The following is a 17,777-nucleotide window of genomic DNA, read 5'->3' as shown; positions in this document are numbered from 1 at the left end:
AAGAGCCTGCGGATGACGTCGTGCAAGCGTTCTTCGACAACTTGGAAGAGGTGCCGGTCCACGCTGACGAGCAGAAAAGCCTCACCCGTGACACCACCGACGAGGAGCTGCAGCGCATCGCCACTAGGGCGGAAGAGGTTGCGGCCGCAGCTGCCGCGGGCGTGTTTGGGTTCACTGTGGAGGAGGCGGAGGCTGCAGAGGCAGCAAACCTTGCCGAGCGCACGGAGTTCATGGGCGAGGAGGAGCCTGCCGGTTCCGAAGCCGAGCCGAGCGAGGCCGGCGAGGAGGAGCCCGAGCCTTCAGAAAACTTGCCGCAGGCGGAGCCCCCGGCCCCGCCAAGAAGACGCCTTCGCAGGGCCGGGGACGCAGCGGGGCGGCAGCCGGGTCAATAGCCACCGAGCCGTGCGACGCGCTCTACCGCGGCAAGCAATGTTGCCGCGGGAGCGCCTCACACAACAGCGGCAACTGGAGCGGGATCTTCCCGGGCCACCGCCACCGCCCCCACCAAGCGGGCAAGGGATCCTACTCCTTCGCCTCGCCGCACCGGAGGAGGGCCGGACTTCGATCTTTCTGCGCTCAGCTCCGACGAGGAGGAAGAAGAGTAAGTTTCTTTGGTGCTCTTGTAGTTCTTCAATCTTGCTGTTTATATCTTGTGTCTGACTTGCTCCAATCTGGACTCCTTTCTTTTCAGGACGCTGGCCCAGAGAGCGACGAAGAGGGCCAAGGCCGCGGTGATTGTCATCGAGGATGACCCCACCGTGCCAGCAGGAGGTGGGTCCGAGACCACCTTGACGGACCCAGCAATCACTCTTCAAAGCAGCCCCCAGCGCAGCCCCCAGCGTAAGCTCATAGTTTTTTCTTTGCTGTCGGGCGCGCATGAGTGCTTTTTCCTTTGTTTGATATCTTGCTTGTTGATTTGTGCAGGAGCAGAGCAATCACATCAGGAGCGCCCGGAAGTTGGTCCCGAAGTGCCACCTGCTTCGACTGCACCGCCAAGGGAGGAGTCCCCGGCAAGGGAGCGCTCTCCGGCAAGGGACGTCACCGTTGATCATGCGGCGACCGAGGCCGCAACTGCAGATCTTGGCACAGGTAATCCACTTGCCCAGAAACTTTCCCTTGGGTTCTTCTTCTTCTGATTTTCTTCCCTTGGATTTTGGATTGATTTTTCTCCCTTCTTCGTTCTTCAGACCCATCTGCGGCTGAGCCAATGGAGACAGAGGGCGCCGGCGAGGAAGGGGCCGGTACTGACAAGGCCGCCGGCGAGGAGGCCGCCAAGGCTGCCGCCGCAGAAGCCGGCGAGGGGTCGGGCGATCGTACTGACGACCCTGAGGCTGCAGGAGCGCCAGGCGCTGCACCGACCGCCGATCCCTCTGCTGCTTCTGCGGAGCCGGGCTCCGAGGAGCCCCAGTCCAGCGCCTACTTGAAGGCCGGCGACGGTATCTTCATCAAGCTACCCTGGGCGTCGAGCTCCAGGGCGCCGGTCGAGGGGGAGACTTTTGATGAGGAGGTGCTCGCCTCCGCCGGACTGTCGTTGGTTGACGTGCCCGGCAGCAGCAGTGGTGAGCCTGAGGAGGAGCAGCTGCTGCGGAAGCTGCTGTCACTCTACCGCGCCCGGCAAGCCAAGCTGGCTTCCCGGGAAGCGCTTGTCGTGAAAGCGGGAGCCGACATGGAGAAGCGCGCGGAGGAGCTCCGGGGCCACAATCAAGAGGCTCTCCGGTCCCTGGCACAGGAGCGGGAGCGACTCGACGAGGAGCGCACGGCCTTCCTTCTCGAGAAGGCCGAAGCTGAGGAGGAGCAAAGGCTGGCCGCCGAGAAGTAGTCCGCGCAGGAAGGTGAACTAGTGCAGCGGAAGGCCAACCTCGATAGCTACGAGGAAGAGCTCGCCGAGCGCGAGCAAGCACTTGGCGGGGCGCTCAAGGAGGGAAAGGACGCTGCGGCAATTGCAGGGGCCGCCAAGAAAGAGCTGGAGGAGAAGGTGGCACAGCTGGAGGCCAACGTTGGGAAGAGCGGCGAGGAGCTTGCCGCGCTCAAGCGTGAGCGTGAGAAGGATGCTGCCGCCCACGGTGAGCTACAAGGTCTTCTCGCTGAGGGGGGCAAGGAGCTCAGCGTTGCCAAGGATTCCAAAGCAGACCTGGAGCTGAAGCTGGCCACGCTAACACAGACGCTGGAGGCCGTCAAGGAGCGGGAGAAGACCTTGTCGGAGAAGGTCAAGGCTGATGCGGCGCTGCTGGAGAGCATCGCAGTTACCCAGAACTCGTTCAGAGACACTATGGAGCACTGGACCGAGGGTCTGGTGAACATTGCTGCAGTCATCAACGAGGAGCTGGCGCAGCTGGGGATGGAGGACTTTGGGTATCCTTCCGACGAGAGTCTCCAACCCAGCGCCAAGCTCAGCCTGTTCTTCAAGGGCGTGGCGACGGCACTCCAGCGGCTCCGGGAGAGGATCCCGAAGTAGCTGGCCGACGAGTCGTGCAAAATCTGTGTCGGGGTTCTCCAGAAGGTGCTGATGAAGGTGGCCTTCCGCAATCCAGGCCTCAGCTTCACCAACGTCCTCAGGTCCTTGCCGCCTGACGCCGATCTGGATGCACTCAAGGCCCTTGTCGCACCCATTGTGGACAAGGTGAGCGAGATCAAGAGGGTCAAGGGCGGACGCGTAGACTAGGCCGTCCATTTCTTCTTTTCCCTTGCCGCTGCTAATCATGTTATGAAAACATTCTGTTAGAGCTGCGACAAGTTATCTTGTAATATAACTTTATTTCTGTTATCAACTGCTATGTTATTTCCTCTACTAGATTCCTTCCTTTGTATGTTTTTACCCTACGCTTCTAGGGAACTTGTCGGCGCAGGCACCCGAGCCGCGAGCGCTGAGTGCGGGACTTCAGCAGCCTGCTGGCGCCGCTGCTTCCGACAAGAAACCTTGTCGCGACTAGATGCAGCACACTTAAGCTGTTGAGCGGACTCGAAACAAAGTAAGGGCGCAACTAGCCACGAGTTGGTTCCTCCGCGCACAGGTTTTCCATACAAAGCAGGGTCGTTCGAGGAAGATAACTTAAAAATTTAAAAACTGATTGCTCAAACTTTGGCAACTTAGCTTTTCTGTCGTTTGCTTCCCGGCAAGGCAAAACTTTGCTTGAACGACGCCTGGTCCATACCACAATCTTCTCCCCCCCCCGGCAAACTTGTGTGTGAGGGAACCTTCTTTTCCTTTGTTGAAAAAGAAGAAAGAAGAGAAAATAATAATATGGAGCTCTTCGGCTCGTTACTGCTTACCGGATGTAGGTGCTGCACAAAGTGTCAGATAATCGCATGCAAGAAAGAAGCTAATGCATGAAATGGACAAGTTGTGCGGAGCACATGGGGTTCTTTTTATGCACGGGATCTGCACCCGGCTTTGTATAAAGGATTACATGCAACAACGGCAAGACTTGTACAAAAGGTGGTTGCCGGAACGGGGTTCCGGCAGCCGCGCCCTACGGGAAAAACTTACGAAGATGTTCTATGTTCCAGGAGTTGCTCACCGGAATGCCATCTTCGGTCTCAAGGCGGACAGCGCCGGGCCTTATGACTCGTTTCACCCTATAGGGGCCTTCCCACTTCGGCGTCAACTTATTGGAATTCTTGGCGGACTGAACGCGTCGAAGAACAAGGTCGCCTTCCTCGAAGCTTCTGGCCTTAACTTTGCGGCTATGGTAGCGGCGCAAAGCTTGCTGGTATCGAGCAGCTTGTACAGCAGCCTGAAGACGATCTTCCTCAAGGAGCAGCGCGTCGTCTTGTCGCAGCTGTTCTTGCTCAAGCTCATCATCAGCAAGCACTCGAGGTGATCCGTATACGACTTCCGTGGGGAGAACTGCCTCTGCTCCATAGACTAGAGCGAAAGGCGTCTGGCCAGTGGCTCGATTTGGCATCGTTCTGACCGACCAAAGAACCACCGGCAGCTCCTCGATCCAGTTTCTTCCGCACTTGCGCAGCCTGTCGAAAGTTCTGGTCTTGAGCCCGTGCAACACTTCAGCATTTGCCCTCTCTGCTTGACCGTTGCTTCTCGGATGAGCAACAGAAGGGAAGCAGACCTTGGCGCCAAGGTCTTGGACGTACTGCATGAAGGTGCGGCTCGTAAATTGTGTGCCGTTGTCGGTGATGATCCTGTTAGGGATCCCGAAACGGCAAACAATTGACCTGAAGAACTTGACTGCTGACTGTGCTATCACCTTCCTCACTGGCTGCACTTCCGGCCACTTTGTGAACTTGTCGATTGCGACGTACAAGTACTCAAAGCCACCGACAGCTCGGGGGAAAGGGCCGAGGATATCGAGCCCCCAGACCGAAAATGGCCAGGATAAAGGGATCGTCTGGAGAGCTTGAGCTGGTTGGTGTATCTGTTTGGAGTGGAACTGGCACGCTTCACACTGGGTTACTTGTGCAGTTGCATCCTGGAGGGCTGTTGGCCAAAAGAAGCCTTGCCGGAAAGCTTTGCCGGCAAGTTCCCTTGCGCCTATGTGGTGGCCACATATGCCTCCATGTATTTCTGCCAACAGCTTTTGTCCATCTTCCCGGCAAATACACTTCAATTTCACACCGTTGAGTCTTCTTCTGTACAGTATGCTATCGAAAAACTGGTACATACTTGACTGCCGGGCTACTCTTTCCGCTTCTTCTTGCTCTTCGGGAAGTTCTCCTGTCTGAAGGAAATGGACAATCTGCTATGCCCATGCTAGAGCTTGCGGCTCGACAACAAGGACTAAAGGCACATCTGCTGCTGTGGGAACATCCGCTTCTACGGCAAGGACTTGCGGCCCTGCCGGAGCTTGACGTTCCCCGGCAAGCTTAACGGAGCAAAACTTGTCGGGAGCGTCTGCTTCAATGGAGCAAACCATAAGGTTTGCCGGAGCAGACTGCCCCTCAGCATTCTTGGTGTTGATTTTGGGGACTTTCTTGGCGGCGGCTTCGGGGAGCTCTGCCGGAAAGTAGTCGCCAGAAACCAACTTCCTCTTCTTGCTTTGTCTAGTTGAGGGTGTTACGGATGGTTGAGTCAACTTGAGCACAAAGATCCCTGGTTCCACAGGTAACTTTAGTGCGGCACACTTTGACAGGCCATCAGCAATGTCATTCTGAGCTCTCGGGATATGTTCCATCTATAGGCCGTCAAAGTGCTCTTCTAGCTTCCTCACTTCATCAACATATGCTTCCATCAATGGACTCTGGTAGTTCTTGTTCACTTGGCGGACGACAAGCTGTGAGTCACCCCTGACAATGAGCTTCTTGATCCCAAGGTCTGCTGCGATTCTGAGACCGGCAAGCAATCCTTCATACTCTGCAGTATTGTTGGTTGCTTGCTCCTTGGGAAAGTGCATCTGGACTATGTACTTGAGGTGCTCTCCGGTGGGTGCGACAAGCAGCACGCCTGCACCAGCGCCTTGCAGCGAGAAGGCACCATCAAAGTACATCAGCCACTCTCTGCTTGCCTCTTTGACAGAGATGCTCGTCTCTGGAATTTCTTCATCTGGGGTTGGCGTCCACTCTGCTATGAACTCTGCCAATGCTTTGCTTTGGATAGTTGAAGTGCTCTCAAACTTGAGGCCAAAGCTTGACAGTTCCAACGCCCACTCGACAATCCTGCCTATTGCTTCTGGATTTTGCAGTATCCTCTTTAGCGGAAAGCGAGTGACGACTGTGATTTCATGTGCTTGGAAGTAATGGCGCAGCTTTCTCGAGGCCATGATGTCAGGACCCCGACTCAATGCCACATCGATCTAGCATGTAACACCTCATATCACTTTGCGGCCTCACGCACGGTATTCCCACGGGTGTCGCCTTAACTTTGCCCGGGACCGTTTGCGCCTTTTGGCACACGTATATGATAGTGTCGCTAGCATCCATATGATAAGGAGCCCGGGCTGACATGGCTAGTCGTAAACCCAAAGTGGCACAGACTTACAGGGACAGGCATCCATGACCCAGCATCGAACGTGTCGGTCATCAGCGAGTGAATCCAGGCTGTAGCACTGGGCTAGCAGGACTCCGGTGAACCGGGCTGTAGCGGGCTAACAGGACTCCGGTATTCATCGCGTGACATTTCCCCGAAGGGACAGACACAGGAACGAAGAAGGACACATGCCGGCCAGCCTAAGTGTTCCGGAGCAGTAGCAAGCTACCATGGCTCAGTGAAACACTAGGAGACATTTCCCGGTAAGAGAGGCTACTAAGGATAAACAACTAGATAGCCAGATCCCACACATACCAAGCATTTCAATAACATACACACAATATGCTCGATATGTGCAAATACAACATGGCATCACGACATGACTCTACAACTCAAGTATTTAATCAATAGGCTCCGAGGAGCGAGATATTACAAACAGGGGTCTCACGACCCAACATTCAGAGCATACAAGTCAAAGCACAAGCGGAAGCTATCATGTCTGAGTACAAACATCTATAAATGAAAAAGGCTGAGAAGCCTGACTATCTATCAGATCCTGCCGAGGGCACAAGGTCGTAGCTGAGGTATCAAGCTAAACGTCGAAGTCCACGCGGAACTACTAGCGAGACTGAAGTCTCTCTGCAAAAACATAAAATAAGCAACGTGAGTACAAATGTACCCAGCAAGACTTACATCAGAACTAACTACATGTGCACCATTATCAACAAAGGGGATGGTGGGGCTTAACTGCAGCAAGCCAGCTTTGACTCAGTGGCTAACCTAAACTATGATTGCAAGTAACTCTTCAGGTGGCGCACACGAGTCCACATATTCACCATATCAATACACCACTATGGATCCACTCTCGTCTCCCTACGAGAACGCCGTCCATAGCACTCACGCTTATCTTGCGTACTTTAGAGTATCCACTTTCACTTGTCTATGAACTGATATAAGCAACCCAGAAGTCCTTTTCCGCGGACACGGCTATTCGAATAGATGATGTTAACCCTGCAGGGGTGTACTTCTTCACACACGCTCTCACCACTTACCGCCGTTTACACGACATGTACTCGGCAACCTTCAAGCAGAAGCCCAACGTGGGTGTCGGCCACAGCCTGCCTAAACACTCAAGTCTCTAGTCCAGGTTTATCGCCTATTCGGGTTCCATCCATGAGGAGATCCGGCCGGAGTTTCGCTCACAGCCCCAAACGATGTGAACAGGGTTCCCGAGACACCAAACGGGCGCCAGATACACCGTGCCACATGCCTACCGCATCACAGCCCACCCCTACGGTCAGCGTTGCGCATGGCCTCCAGCATACTACAAACACCAGAAACTACTTGCAACTCCTGGACAGAGGACAAGGGTGATTAAGAAGCCGAGAGGGTCCATTGGTTTCAGGCCCAATGCGTGGTAGTAGCTGAATCATGGATCACAAACACAGAACCCGGTTCCTGAGGACGGCTGCAATGAGACAACCCACCATGTACTCCTACATGGCCTCTCACCGCTACCTTTACCAAATCGTATTCACACACTTAGCTCACACACAGTAGGACATGTTCATACACCTCTGATTCATTCCTGATGAATCAGACCTGACACAACTCTAAGCAATAGCAGGCATGACAAACAAGCATGAATGAGTAGGCACAACAGGGATCAAACAACTCCTACTCATGCTAGTGGGTTTCATCTATTTACTGTGGCAATGACAGGTCATGCAGAGGATAAAGGGGTTCAGCTACCGCAACAAGTAACAGATGAATCGTTGTTGTCCTAATGCAGTAAAAGAGAGCAAGAGCGAGAGAGTGGGATTTTATCGGAATGAACAAGGGGGTTTTGCTTGCCTGGCACTTCTGAAGATAACATTGAGTCTTCATCAGTGTCAACGATCACATCGTCGGTACAACGTCTACCGAGGGAGAACAACACCGGCAAACACAGAAGAAACACGATCAATGCAATGCACAATATGATGCATGCTATGACATGGCAATATGAATGTGTTTTGGGCTAATGCATCTAGCAACAAGTTAAATGGGGTTGGTTTGAATACAAGATTCAAATTCAAACTCCATATGTGAGAGTTTAAATGCCATTTATTTGATTTGTGCTAAACAGCAGCTATAAGTTGTTCTAACATGCATGAAAATGGTACAGATGGATTCCTTGAATTTTTCTGATAATTTTTCATATATAAATTATTTAATTTGGAGTTACGGTTGAATTTCTATGATTTATTGAAATTTAGGGCATTTTCTGAAATTTCCTGAATATTAATAATTCCAGTAATTCATTAATGCGTCAGCCTGACGTCAGTGTGACGTCAGCAGGTCAACAGGGGCTGGTCCGGGTCAAACCTGACGTTCGGACCCACATGTCAGCTGCACAGTGATTTAACAGAGTTTAATTAACTTAACTAAATTGTTAGCCGGGTTAATTAAACGGTAGGGCCCACCGGTCAGTGGCCCTAGGCCTGGGTTAGCGGGGGTGGTTAGGCCCTAATGACCGGCCACGTCGGATTCGCCGGCGGTTGGACGACGGCGACGACCCAGAGCGGCGGTGGCTCGCCGGAGTTGCGCCAGAGACGACGGATCGACGCGCCAGGGGCACCAGGAGGTAGCCCGTGCCCGTGCGCATCTAGGGGAACCAACGGGAGGTGCAGGGGTGGCCGGGGTTCGCCGGAGTGGAGCCCGAGGCGGCAGCCGGAGCTCGGGGGTTCGCGGGACTGGCGCTGCGGTGCACGGGAGGACGAGTGGTTAGGTGCTTTGGGTTCCTAAGGTTGCGGTGAGCACGCCGGTGGGCTCGGGAGCGAGCTGCGGTGGCTGTGGCCACGACCACGCCATCGCCGGCGGCGAGGAGCAATCGGCTCCGGTGAAAAGGGTGGCTAGAGTACGGGAACGAGCGCGGGGAGGAGGGGGAATGGAAGAGTAGCTCACAGCGGATCTGGTGGAGGCAACGGCGAGGCCGGGGAGGGGCTGGAGCTCGCGAATCCTCGAAAGTTCGCCGGCGGCCGAAGGTTGGGGGCGAGCTTGAGGGCGACGCTGCAGGGCTTCCGGAGGGCCGTGGATCGGTGGGGAGGAAGAGGGGGTCGGGGCGGAGCTTCCTGGGGCGTCGGTGAGGCGTGGGGTGGCCGGTGGCCACGGTGGTTCTCGTCGTCGGCGGCGGGCGCGTTCGGTGAGGAGAACAGAGGAGGGGAAGAGTGTTCCGGGAGAGAGAGGAGAGGGGCACGGGGAGAGTAGGAGAGGGTCGAGGGGGCCGCGTGGCGTCACCGGGGCGTCGAGGAGGAGCCAAGCAGGCTGGGAGGGAGGAGGTGGCCGGGGCGCGTGGCCGCGCGCGCCGGGCGCGTGCCCGTCCTCCTGGCAGGGAGGAAGACGACAGGGGAGGGGTGGAGATGGGCTGGGCTGGAAGTGTTGGGCCGTCCAGGTGGGCTTTGGTGAGCGCCAGGTAAGTCCAGGTAAGTTTCTGTTCTTTTATTGTTTTTTTGTTTCTGTTTTATACTTTGCCACTGTTTTTTCAAATTAAAACAAATCCAAAACAGTGCCAGATATCCTCTGAATAATTTATGTTGCTAGATGGACTTTTCCAACAGCACATAAAGCATTTCAGAGTTATTTGAAAATATATCCCATATATTATGAATATAATTCCAAATTCAAATACAATAATGATTTAAATTCAGTGCTCAAAATATTCCTCAAAATGTTCATTATTTTTGGTTTGGTGCAAAACCCTTGCCAAAATATAACCAACATTATTTAAGGCCATTTTGGAAACATTGAATGCATTTTCCAGGGTTCTTTGCCCCTCTTTTATTTAAGTTTTTGAGGCTTCCAAAATTCCTCAGTTCAAGTTTCAAAAATTTAAACATGATGCACACATGGAAGCAAACATAGGTCAGGCCAGGACTAGGGATGTGACAACTCACCCCCACTAAACAAAAATCTCGTCCCGAGATTTAAGCGTAGGGTAAGGTGAAGGGGGAACGCAACTAGCACAATCTTCACGATCTAGGTTGCACTTCAAATGATCGTTGATTCAAACACCATCTTTGTCTCGAAGTCTTCCTCTGAGAACTCCAACTATCATGTCAGCGAGAGGAAAGGGAAGACCCTAAAAGAATTGTTCTTCTCGAAGGTCGAACAACTCAGGATTAACCCACGGATTGAGACATAGCAACATCTCTCGAGCTGAGAGACGAAGCACACATCCATAGGAATGGAGTGAAGCAGATGACAAAGGTTCGCTAGGTAGACAACAATTTCACGCTTAAGAAGGTGGTAAACGATTGTCAACGTAGCGAGGAGTTTGAGTTGCCATGATACCATAACGATGCACCTTAGGTAAGGTGACTCGTAGAAATATCCCCTTAAGTGGCAAAAAGAATTACCTTTGATTCAAAGATCCTTGAAACTCTTTATACCAGCTTAAGGCAAATCATAATCGATCATTTAGAGGGGTTCGGTAGAATGGCATACCCGAACTTGGATGATGTGGATTACCTTGTTGAAGACAACGTAATGGATGAATTTGCTTATCACCAGAAATGGAAGAGATCCATGGTAGAATGGCACATTGGCGGTGCAAGCTGGGAACAAAATGCAAATGCTGGGAATGATTCTGGTAACTGGGGAAGAACCCAGCAATAGAGAGTAAATTCACTGTTTGAAAGGTCATAGCATTGCCGAGGAAACTGAGAGCATCCCAGTTAGTGCCGATGATAACATGTAGCGCTTGTGTGTGCTCTCAAGAACTTGAGCATTTCCACAATCATCAAGGTTTTACCAACATCCGTGTCAAGGATCCTGGCAACACAACATACTACCATGATGAATGATGATGGATGATGCGGATGCAAAAGAAGATAACACCTTCTCAGATTTCACCCTTGGCGGGGCCAAGGAAATAAAATCTGGATGATCGACCGAGAGACATTTAGCACTCCGCTTCTAATGTTCTCCTTGATGTGCTAGTGTAACCCATTCATAGATATGGTTTGATATCTAGAACATCAAGTAAAAGGTCGGACTTCGGAAACACAAAAATCATAAGGAACAACTAGGGAGGTAAATCCTATGAAATCCTTATGGGGAGGTGGCCAACTTCTTCAATCAAGATACTGCAATAATAGGTCTTTCGGCTGGGAGGTGCTGGCCACGACATCCACTTTATCAGTTATCGAGGGACCAATATTATAGTTCTTGGGAAATGTTCCAAACCATCATATCTGCCTGAGATTCAGATCTGGTTGGTGTCAGGATATTCCGGACTCATCGAGCCTAGGAAGATAAATGAAAGTTTGCAACACAATTCGACGAGATAACGTTGCGAGATTCTCGGGAAATGAACTACGATAGCAAACTCCAAAACATGAGCTGGTTCTGCTACAAACATGTGAACACGTTGTCCAAGACAGGCATGACCACAAAGTAGTCTTATAATAAAACACTACTGAGTTCAGGAGGGGGAACCATCAACGAGGGTATCGAAGTCCTTACATAAGTCCGGATTAGCTCTTATGAAGGAACTCCTTCTCCTTGAACAAATCAATCAGTGGCTTGGTGTGCTAGGGATACATATAGATTGAAGGTTGCAAGTCTTCAAACCACAGAATTCTTCACACGTGTGCATGACTGATTTGGAATGATTCCAAAGAAAGCAACATTAACTTTCTCGAATCCACGGCGGCAACTTGCATCAGATGCACATGAATTAAAGGAAGTCACTACCTTCATCCAAACATATGCTTCATGAGCTAGCATGAACAAATGCTTTCAAAAGTTTCCAACACTAGCTTAATGTTCAACAAAATCATGGAGGAGATAAGGATGTTGTCAATGGGCTCAACAACAATTCATCTAGGTTTCCTTTTAAAAGGAATTCCATAGTTAAGTGAACACGGTGATAGCATTGGTCAGACCAAAGATGTAATGGTGTATGCTCGAGGGATCAACCACGAATAAGACAACATTACGAGCATCGTTGGTACTGATTTGATTTGACGATAGCCCACACTCAAATCAAAGGATTGATAAGACAATAGGTCCAGCAACTGATCACAGGGACCAATCGATGAAGATATCATCTTTCTTCAACACACACTACACAAGAATATCCCTTTGGAACGAACTAAGTTAGGCAAGCTTTTATCTTCCAATTTTCCAAGTTGTTGTCTAGCTTAACCAACTAGCTCAGGGATATCCAACACAGATTCTTGGAGAAAGGGTGGTTCACAAGAAACCAACTTGATCACGAGCTCAACATAACAGTCAGGAAACAACCCGGTAACACTTCCAAGAAGATATTTGGAAAGTCACGAACCACCGGTATGTTACTAAGCTCGAGAACAATCTTGCTTTTGAGGGCAAGACGACATGATCAAATGAGTGAGGACTTGAAATAATTCCTAACTCATTGGTCGAGGAGTGCACCAAAAATAGGGACTAGGTAGCACAATCAATCTTAGGGTGACGATTCAATAATCAACACGCTAAGAATGAGGTTATCGTCCATTTAACTACCAAGCAACAGAGTTGCTAGCAATATTGATTTCACATGCCATGATTCATTTGTCGGCATTCCGGTTACAATAACACAAGAACCGAGGAATGAACAATGATGGCAAGAGGTATCACTGTACCAAGAGTTCATAGGATGGTGTGCAATTCCTATAACAATCTTGATATAAAATATGTAATACTCCAAGGTAGAGCAGAACAAAAGCTGGATTAGCAATTTGATCTGCGGAGCACAACTTCTTTGACCCAATCCTGGATAGGGAAGAGGTACTGGAGTTTGTTTCTCCTAGTCATTCCGCGATAGAATGGCTTGACGGACCACAAGAGTAATAGGCATCGATAAACGAACGCACGCATACTCTTGACTATCAATTAATAGACGAAGGTCAGTAGACAACTAAAGAGGGACAACTCAAAGGAACATATAACTTTCTAAGTTGTGGATGCATAGATTAGTATGTCGAACCAAGTTCAACATAATTCTTCCGGATAACCCATGCAGAAAGGTTGAGCTGGCAGAGTCACAATATAGCATGGAGAACTCATCGAGAGCACTCTTGTTGTCATCTTTTGGTTCAGAAGAACTCCTGCCAAGAATGGTTCATGGTAATTGGAAGAAGAAGATACCACGGACTTCAAGGACTATCGCAAAAGTTACTAATAACCTAAAGGAGCTAGCAATTACTATCAACATGAAGTAAGTAGGGTGGATCTCGGGTTCAAAACCCAGGAGTAGAATATCTACTACTAAGTAGCATCACGGAATGCTTTCGAGAATAAAGGCCAGAATCATCACACTAGGACACAAATCATGGCTAGACCACTAGATGATCCCCTGAGACACCTAGGGTCATAATAATAATTCCAACATAAATGTCAAGGCAATAGAATACCTCAACTCAACAATTAGTGTGATTGAGCTGGCATAAAGGAACATTGAAACCAGAGGGAAAGGATTTTGCAAATGCATCAGACTATTTAGAAACCTAGGATGACTCGGACAGCATAACGGCTGTAAATGCTCAGAAATGATTTGAGACATACTACAAAATGGTGGCATAACCACTCAGAAGCACAATATCAAGGTTCCGAGATCAACAATTAACATACGGAAGTAGTAGGAACTGAACTGAGACTTAAATCCAACAATCTTACAAGTCTACAGATTAGTAACACGTGATCCTAATAGAAAGAAGAGATAGCCTAGTTCCTTAACCCCGTAGAAAAGATAAGATGACTCAGATCAGAAGGGCATAAGGTATAAGGAGTAAAAAGAGCCTTACGTTCCATCCCACAATCAATTCCCTTATATAACTAAGAATTTCTAGACTCAACTTCGACCAGTTTGGCTTGGTAATCCTACAGGTAGTCAAGCTCTAATACCAACGCTGTCAGGACCCCGACTCAATGCCACATCGATCTAGGATGTAACACCTCATATCACTTTGCGGCCTCACGCACGGTATTCCCACGGGTGTCGCCTTACCTTTGCCCGGGACCGTTTTCGCCTTTTGGCACACGTATATGATAGTGTCGCTAGCATCCATATGATAAGGAGCCCGGGCTGACATGGCTAGTCATAAACCCAAAGTGGCACAGACTTACAGGGACAGGCATCCATGACCCAGCATCGAACGTGTCGGTCATCAGCGAGTGAATCCAGGCTGTAGCACTGGGCTAGCAGGACTCCGGTGAACCGGGCTGTAGCGGGCTAACAGGACTCCGGTATTCATCGCGTGACATTTCCCCGAAGGGACAGACACAGGAACGAAGAAGGACACATGCCGGCCAGCCTAAGTGTTCCGGAGCAGTAGCAAGCTACCATGGCTCAGTGAAACACTAGGAGACATTTCCCGGTAAGAGAGGCTACTAAGGATAAACAACTAGATAGCCAGATCCCACACATACCAAGCATTTCAATAACATACACACAATATGCTCGATATGTGCAAATACAACATGGCATCACGACATGACTCTACAACTCAAGTATTTAATCAATAGGCTCCGAGGAGCGAGATATTACAAACAGGGGTCTCACGACCCAACATTCAGAGCATACAAGTCAAAGCACAAGCGGAAGCTATCATGTCTGAGTACAGACATCTATAAATGAAAAAGGCTGAGAAGCCTGACTATCTATCAGATCCTGCCGAGGGCACAAGATCGTAGCTGAGGTATCAAGCTAAACGTCGAAGTCCACGCGGAACTACTAGCGAGACTGAAGTCTCTCTGCAAAAACATAAAATAAGCAATGTGAGTACAAATGTACCCAGCAAGACTTACATCAGAACTAACTACATGTGCACCATTATCAACAAAGGGGATGGTGGGGTTTAACTGCAGCAAGCCAGCTTTGACTCAGTGGCTAACCTAAACTATGATTGCAAGTAACTCTTCAGGTGGCGCACACGAGTCCACATATTCACCATATCAATACACCACTATGGATCCACTCTCGTCTCCCTACGAGAACGCCGTCCATAGCACTCACGCTTATCTTGCGTATTTTAGAGTATCCACTTTCACTTGTCTATGAACTGATATAAGCAACCCAGAAGTCCTTTTACGCGGACACGGCTATTCGAATAGATGATGTTAACCCTGCAGGGGTGTACTTCTTCACACACGCTCTCACCACTTACCGCCGTTTACACGACATGTACTCGGCAACCTTCAAGCGGAAGCCCAACGTGGGTGTCGGCCACAGCCTGCCTAAACACTCAAGTCTCTAGTCCAGGTTTATCGCCTATTCGGGTTCCATCCATGAGGAGATCCGGCCGGAGTTTCGCTCACAGCCCCAAACGATGTGAACAGGGTTCTCGAGACACCAAACGGGCGCCCGGTACACCGTGCCACGTGCCTACCGCATCACAGCCCACCCCTACGGTCAGCGCTGCGCACGGCCTCCAGCATACTACAAACACCAGAAACTACTTGCAACTCCTGGACAGAGGACAAGGGTGATTAAGAAGCCGAGAGGGTCCATTGGTTTCGGGCCCAATGCGTGGTAGTAGCTGAATCATGGATCACAAACACAGAACTCAGTTCCTGAGGACGGCTGCAATGAGACAACCCACCATGTACTCCTACATGGCCTCTCACCGCTACCTTTACCAAATCGTATTCACACACTTAGCTCACACACAGTAGGACATGTTCATACACCTCTGATTCATTCCCGATGAATCAGACCTGACACAACTCTAAGCAATAGAAGGCATGACAAACAAGCATGAATGAGTAGGCACAACAGGGCTCAAACAACTCCTACTCATGCTAGTGGGTTTCATCTATTTACTGTGGCAATGACAGGTCATGCAGAGGATAAAGGGGTTCAGCTACCGCAACAAGTAATAGATGAATCGTTGTTGTCCTAATGCAGTAAAAGAGAGCAGGAGCAAGAGAGTGGGATTTTATCAGAATGAACAAGGGGGTTTTGCTTGCCTGGCACTTCTGAAGATAACATTGAGTCTTCATCAGTGTCAACGATCACATCGTCGGTACAACGTCTACCGAGGGAGAACAACACCGGCAAACACAGAAGAAACACGATCAATGCAATGCACAATATGATGCATGCTATGACATGGCAATATGAATGTGTTTTGGGCTAATGCATCTAGCAACAAGTTAAATGGGGTTGGTTTGAATACAAGATTCAAATTCAAACTCCATATGTGAGAGTTTAAATGCCATTTATTTGATTTGTGCTAAACAGCAGCTATAAGTTGTTCTAACATGCATGAAAATGGTACAGATGGATTCCTTGAATTTTTCTGATAATTTTTCATATATAAATTATTTAATTTGGAGTTACGGTTGAATTTCTATGATTTATTGAAATTTAGGGCATTTTCTGAAATTTCCTGAATATTAATAATTCCAGTAATTCATTAATGCGTCAGCCTGACGTCAGTGTGACGTCAGCAGGTCAACAGGGGCTGGTCCGGGTCAAACCTGACGTTCGGGACCCACATGTCAGCTGCACAGTGATTTAACAGAGTTTAATTAACTTAACTAAATTGTTAGCTGGGTTAATTAAACGGTAGGGCCCACCGGTCAGTGGCCCTAGGCCTGGGTTAGCGAGGGTGGTTAGGCCCTAATGACCGGCCACGTCGGATTCGCCGGCGGTTGGACGACGGCGACAACCCAGAGCGGCGGTGGCTCGCCGGAGTTGCGCCAGAGACGACGGATCGACGCGCCAGGGGCACCAGGAGGTATCCCGTGCCCGTGCGCATCTAGGGGAACCAACGGGAGGTGCGGGGGTGGCCGGGGTTCGCCGGAGTGGAGCCCGAGGCGGCAGCCGGAGCTCGGGGGTTCGCGGGACCGGCGCTGTGGTGCACGGGAGGACGAGTGGTTAGGTGCTTTGGGTTCCTAAGGTTGCGGTGAGCACGCCGGTGGGCTCGGGAGCGAGCTGCGGTGGCTGTGGCCACGGCCACGCCATGGCCGGCGGCGAGGAGCAATCGGCTCCGGTGAAAGGGCGGCTAGAGTACGGGAACGAGCGCGAGGAGGAGGGGGAATGGAAGAGTAGCTCACAGCGGATCTGGTGGAGGCAACGGCGAGGCCGGGGAGGGGCTGGAGCTCGCGAATCCTCGAAAGTTCGCCGGCGGCCGAAGGTTGGGGGCGAGCTTGAGGGCGACGCTGCAGGGCTTCTGGAGGGCCGTGGATCGATGGGGAGGAAGAGGGGGTCGGGGCGGAGCTTCCTGGGGCGTCGGTGAGGCGTGGGGTGGCCGGTGGCCACGGTGGTTCTCGTCGTCGGCGGCGGGCGCGTTTGGTGAGGAGAACAGAGGAAGGGGAGAGTGTTCCGGGAGAGAGAGGAGAGGGGCACGGGGAGAGTAGGAGAGGGTCGAGGGGGCCGCGTGGCGTCACCGGGGCGTCGAGGAGGAGCCAAGCAGGCTGGGAGGGAGGAGGTGGCCGGGGCGCGTGGTCGCGCGCGCCGGGCGCGTGCCCGTCCTCCTGGCAGGGAGGAAGACGACAGGGGAGGGGTGGAGATGGGCTGGGCCGGAAGTGTTAGGCCGTCCAGGTGGGCTTCGGTGAGCGCTAGGTAAGTCCAGGTAAGTTTCTGTTCTTTTATTGTTTTTCTGTTTCTGTTTTATACTTTGCCACTGTTTTTTTCAAATTAAAACAAATCCAAAACAGTGCCAGATATCCTCTGAATAATTTATGTTGCTAGATGGACTTTTCCAACAGCACATAAAGCATTTCAGAGTTATTTGAAAATATATCCCATATATTATGAATATAATTCCAAATTCAAATACAATAATGATTTAAATTCAGTGCTCAAAATATTCCTCAAAATGTTCATTATTTTTGGTTTGGTGCAAAA

Source organism: Triticum aestivum, chromosome 6A, assembly GCF_018294505.1.
Source record: "Triticum aestivum cultivar Chinese Spring chromosome 6A, IWGSC CS RefSeq v2.1, whole genome shotgun sequence".
Taxonomy (NCBI): domain Eukaryota; kingdom Viridiplantae; phylum Streptophyta; class Magnoliopsida; order Poales; family Poaceae; genus Triticum; species Triticum aestivum.
This window is presented reverse-complemented; position numbering follows the sequence as displayed.